The sequence below is a fragment of the Pelobates fuscus genome, chromosome 1 (assembly GCF_036172605.1).
Source record: "Pelobates fuscus isolate aPelFus1 chromosome 1, aPelFus1.pri, whole genome shotgun sequence".
Classification (NCBI taxonomy): domain Eukaryota; kingdom Metazoa; phylum Chordata; class Amphibia; order Anura; family Pelobatidae; genus Pelobates; species Pelobates fuscus.
The window spans coordinates 93,650,176-93,656,312 of record NC_086317.1 but is presented as its reverse complement, the minus strand read 5'-3'; positions in this window follow the sequence as shown (position 1 = coordinate 93,656,312).

Genomic DNA, 6,137 nt, shown 5'->3' with positions numbered 1-6,137 from the left:
ACTCCTGCCTGGCCGGTACAGAGAAATATTACCAGATCTCCTTAATTGAATTCCTTTTTACTGCCGTCTTCTAAACTTTATATTTATTTTGTTTTTTTTCCAGTAACGAGGTAATTAGACTTAAATGACTTTGAATATGAAACTTGCCTTCAGAACAAACACATACAGAATTTACAAAGACTCTATAAGTTATATAAAAACAGCCACTTAGATGGCTCTCTCTCCATTACTGTAGGTCTATGACAAGTCTAGGCCCCTGATCTCCTCCTTCTATGGTCATCTGATGGCATCCCACCTGTCTTATTAAATATATCTCCTTTGGTCTAATGTGAATCGTTTCTTCACAGATCTTATTTCTATATTTTCCTCCCTGGCTATGAAATGTAGTTTTAACACATCAGATCACACACTTCACTGACTTCCTAAGAGATCTGATCCCCACTTATTTTAAGCCAGAGCCTGTTGTAAGATTTCAAAGCTGCCCTTCTTTTTATTCGGTATATTTCACACCCCTATCCCCCTACAAGCCCCTTGTGATGGCCATCGCCCTCAGTTTAAATGACGATTGATCCTCCCTGGCCGGGTTCCTGGCGATCTATGGAACCGTTACTCAGCGCTCCCGAACAGCGCGTTTTTAAATTCCAAACTCTGTCCAATCAGACGCCGAGTTTTAAGACCCTGGCCCACGAGGCGCCTCTGCGTCACCGCCCACCTCCTGCGCAAACTGACCAACGGTCACGTTCCTGCAGCGCTGGCGAGGCCCGCGCGGAGGCCACACTGGACCCTGGCGGCTTCCATAGCGACTTTGTAAGCGGCACAAGTGGGGGACTCGCGTGCGGCTTGTGTCGCGCGTGTTCCCCTGGAGATCAACAGGTCGTCGTCCAATCAGCGAATAGCTCGCTATCTCCAGGCGTGAACTCATGTTGTCTATAGAGCTGGAGCGGATACGCATCACGTGATGGAAAGCGCGGGAAACCGAGCTCGCATTTCGTGGCATGAGACCATGGTCCAGGTTTGACAGTGGGAGTTGATAAGTATATCTAGTAGCTATTCATTATTATAATATAGCAGAGTGGGAACAGAGCGTAATGTTTGCCATCACCTCAATGGTGGCCCATCCATAAGTACAGTCTGGGAAGGGCTCTATCAGGTAATTTCTGCTATAAACAAAACATTATGGTGAACAAAAAATAGTAAATAATAATAATAATTAGGGTATTGAATGTTAAGGTGTATATTGCTGAATTTTTTTTATTTTTTGTATAATTTAGCAAATTTTCACTGACACACAAAGGTAAACATATACCTTTACTAGACAGGTATGTTTGTGATTAAAAAAAAAAACTACTTTCTCATTTACTGCCACTTTGGGGTTGTTTGATTTATTTATTTTTTGCATTAAAATTCTCCGTAGATTTAACGTAAATGTAGGTATATCTGGCAGTGAGATATCTATATGAATACCTGAACGAGAATTAGAACTACCTGAATACCGGTATGTCTGCTTTCCGTATTGAGCCCATTTTTATGGTTCATGTATATGTGAGTTTAGAGCCATTCTCAGACCGGTGAACATTGGAAGGTCTGATATTGAAAAAGGGATGGAGAGGGCAGAATTGGCAAACGAGCATATCTGTGACGTAATTAGTGTCACAAACATACTGTCTGTATGTAAAGGGGACTTGTCATCTGCGTACGTATATACCAGAATGACAGGCTTGCCTGCCAAACAGGGCTGCCATACACTGAGCACTGCTTATGCATTGTTGTATGGCTTAAATGCACTGAAACTCATCAAAATTGGGTGATCAGGGGCACTGAGAGAAATTGTATGGGACATAATCAAAATGTGTGAGCTGGCTAGCCTTCAGTCTCACTGAATGTTCTGTTTTTGTTTTGTATTTTAAGTTAGTAACATTTGCACTTTTTACAACATTTATTACATATATATCTATACTGTATTTGCACTGTGTACTTATTTGTTTTCTATTAAACTGTATTTGGTGTGTTACAAGGTGGCAACACATAGTACTCCATAGATGTAATACTCTGGTTCCGTTCCCCGGTAAACTGTTTTGAGGTTTGCCCTCTTACCTGAGCTGCTGAAGATAGATGCTGCTATCGTCAGTCATTCATTGGCTGAGTGCATTAGCTGATCACTCTCAGCCAATGGATAACATTCTGTGCATAGATTTGACATTAGCCAGCGGTAATGATTCTCCATCGACACTGCTGGATGTGGAAAAAGGAGTTAAACTCTGTATGTGCAGTGTTTAATAGCAAAACGCTGCACATACATACTCAAAGCACTGTGACCTCTTTAAATTACACTTAAAGGGACACTATAGTCACCCAGACCACTTCAGCTCAATCAAGTGGCCTGGGTGCCAGGTCCCTAAGGTTTTACCCTTCACATGTAAGTTTCAGAGAAACTGCTATGTTTACATAGCAGGGTTAATCCAACCTCTAGTGCAGGGATAGGCAAACTTCGGCACTCCAGATGTTGTGGACTACATCCCCCATAATGCTCTTACGCCCATACTGCTGGCAAAGCATCATGGGAGGTGTAGTCCAAAACATCTGGAGTGCCAAAGGTTGCCTATGCCTGCTCTAGTGGCTGTCTTCCTGACAGCCGCTAAAGGCGCATCTGCAAAGCTGGATGCAAAATTCGCATCCAGCGTGCAGAACGTCCATAGGAAAGCATTGAGAAATGCTTCCTGTACACAGTTTGAATGCGCGCGCGGCACTTGCCGCACATGCGCATTCTGCTCCACTTGGGAGCTGACATCGGGGGGAGAGGAGAGGTCACCAGCACCGAGGGAGCCCAGCGCTGGATAAAGGTAAGCTGCTGGTGGGGTTTTAACTAGGGATCGACCGATTATCGGTATTTTCGGCAATATCGGTATCGGCCAATTCAGATGCCGATATTGCCGATAATATATAACAGGACTGCCAGGCTCATTACAAGCCCGGCGGTCCTGGGGGGGCCGTCAGCAAGCGTTTACTTACCTCCCAGCAGCTCTTCCAGCTCCCCAGTGTAAGTCTCGCGAGACCCGCGGCCGTCAGAGCGTTGCCACGGGTTACCATGGCAATGCTCCGTGCGGCACGCTGGTCGCGAGACTTACACTGGGGAGCTGGAGGAGCTGCTGGGAGGTAAGTAAACGTTTGCTGCCTGCCCCGCAACAGCTCAGCCAATGCCACTGGACCACCAGAGACTGCTATATCCCCCCTCCCTGGCCAGGCAACAAGCAGGGAGGGGGGACAACAAAAATAATAATAATGAAATATAAAAAAAAATAATAATTTAATCAAAAATGCCCCCTCACACACACACTCCATTATATACACATACACTACACAAACACACAGTGTATATAATACAGTGTGTTTGTATAGTGTGTGTATATAATGCAGTGTGTTTGTGTAGTGTGTTTATATAATGCAGTGTGTTTGTATAGTGTGTTTATATAATGCACACTACACAAACACACTACATTATATACACACACTATATAAACACACTGCATTATATAAACACACTACACAAACACACTGCATTATATACACAGTGTGTTTGTGTAGTGTGTTTATATAATGCAGTGTGTGTGTTTGTATAGTGTGTGTGTATAATGCAGTGTGTTTATATAATGCACACTACACAAACACACTGCATTATATACACACACTATACAAACACACACACTGCATTATATAAACACACTACATTCACTATACACACACTACACAAATACACACACACACTCTGAATTCATTATATACACACACACACTACACAAACACACACATCTTGCATTTAGTATATACAGCATTCACTTTACACACACACTGCATTCACTTTACGCACACTACCCACACACACTACACAAACACTCTGCTTTCATTATATACACACTGTAACAGACCGTTTTGCACACAGAGGTTAAACCCGTTTAGGCGATATTCCCCTTTTGGATGCCCAGACAGCTACTGCAATCACCAATCTCCCGAACTCCAAACTACACGAATCCTCCAACTCCCCACCAGGAAACCCACAAACACTGGAAACAGCCGAACAGGAAAAACCATACAAACAGCTTACACTCCTGGCAGTCAGCATACAATCCAATTCCCCCAATAACGAGACAACACTTCGTTTTGAGGGTTAAGCAGAATCTCCAGATTTATTCACACAACCTCCTTTTAAGACATTCTCCCATGCAAGGGAGGGATCCACAACAATTAGTACAACAGCCAATAATGTACCAGTTACCTCCCACCCATCTCCTCCCACTAACTTATCTGTTAACATAATTAAACAGTCCACAATTTCCCCCAAGTTTTAGATGTACCCCAAATATGGTAGGTACACCTTTAACATTGTTGCGAACAGTAATTGGAGGCACACTTTAATCCTGGGTGGTCTGGTTGTTCGGTAATTTCACTCAATATAATGAATGGAGTTATTCTACCGAACAATCAAAAGAATGCTGCATACACATAACACAGTTTACCGAACACATAATATTAAAGACAGCCTGAATGCAATCTGCTACACAGTCTTAAAGGGGCCTTGTTCCTAAAAGTCATAATATGTCCACGGATGGCCCTTAAAGGGCCAGTAGCAGCAATGTAAAATACCACATGCCCGAATATTGCATTCAAAGGTACAAATTTACCAGGGGCCATAGTCAGCAGGTAGGAGGCGGGCAACCAGACTTCTCCAGTTCACAGTGGCGAGGTTGGTTCCGCCACATTTCTCCCCTTTCCCATTGAGACTATCCAGACTCCAGACCTCCAGTCGGTCTGGGGCTCTGATAGCCGGCCTTTCTCACAGGTTGTAGTTGTCCATATGGCCCCCTGCCACTTGTGCCCAGTTGTAGATCCATTACTTGGGGAAAAGGTAACCAGGGTGCCCTCTCCCCTGGTTGAACAAAGCTGTTGCTGGGGGGAAGGGGTAACAGGCTCCTCTCTCTGCGACACCCTCTCTTGTTGTAGGGGAAAACAGACTGCCTCTCCTTCCAATACATTGTCCTGTTGTTGTGGACCAGAACAGACTGTCCATATCTCCAGTGGCGCAGGTGCAGAGACTACGGTCCCATCTGCACTGTTGTGGGGCTTACTGTCTCCCCTTGGTGGGCTAGGCTGCCTCTGGGGAGTGGGGGTAACAAACTCCTCTCCCTTACACACTTTCAGCCGCTGGGGAGAGGGGGTAACAGGCTCCTCTCCCTGACACTCTCTCTGCTGGTGAAGGGGGGGACCGACTGTCTCCCCTTTCAATATTTTGTCCTGCGGCTGGGGTGCGAGACCGACGGTCTCTGCTCCCTGCAGGACACTCTGCCGCTGGGGAGGAAGGACAGCACCTTCGGCTCCCTGGGACTCACTCTGCCGCTGGGGAGGAAGGACGGCACCTTCAGCTCCCTGAGATACACACTGCCGCTGGGGAGGAAGGAAGGCACCTTCAGCTCCCTGTAACACACACTGCTGCTGGGGAGGAAGGACGGCACCTTCAGCTCCCTGGGGTACACACTGACGCTGGGGAGGAAGGACGACACCTTCAGCTCCCTGGGATACATACTGCCGCTGGGGAGGAAGGACGGCACCTTCAACTCCCTGTAACTCACACTGCCGCTGGGGAGGAATGACGGCACCGTCAGCTCCCTGTAACTCACACTGCCGCTGGGGAGGAATGACGGCACCGTCAGCTCCCTGGGATACACACTGCCGCTGGAGAGGAAGGACGGCACCTTCAGCTTCCTGTGACTCATACTGCCGCTGGGGAGGAAGGACGACACCTTCAGCTCCCTGTAACTCACACTGCCGCTGGGGAGGAAGGACGGCACCTTCAGCTCCCTGGGATACACACTGCCGCTGGGGAGGAAGGACGGCACCTTCAGCTCCCTGTGACATACACTGCCGCTGGGGAGGAAGGACGGCACCTTCAGCTCCCTGGGATACACACTGCCGCTGGGGAGGAAGGACGGCACCTTCAGCTCCCTGTGACACACACTGCCGCTGGGGAGGAAAGACGGCACCTTCAGCTCCCTGGGACTCACTCTGCCGCTGGGGAGGAAGGACGGCACCTTCAGCTCCCTGTAACTCCTTTTTGGCCACATCTGCTTTGAACTGCAGGTACTCTG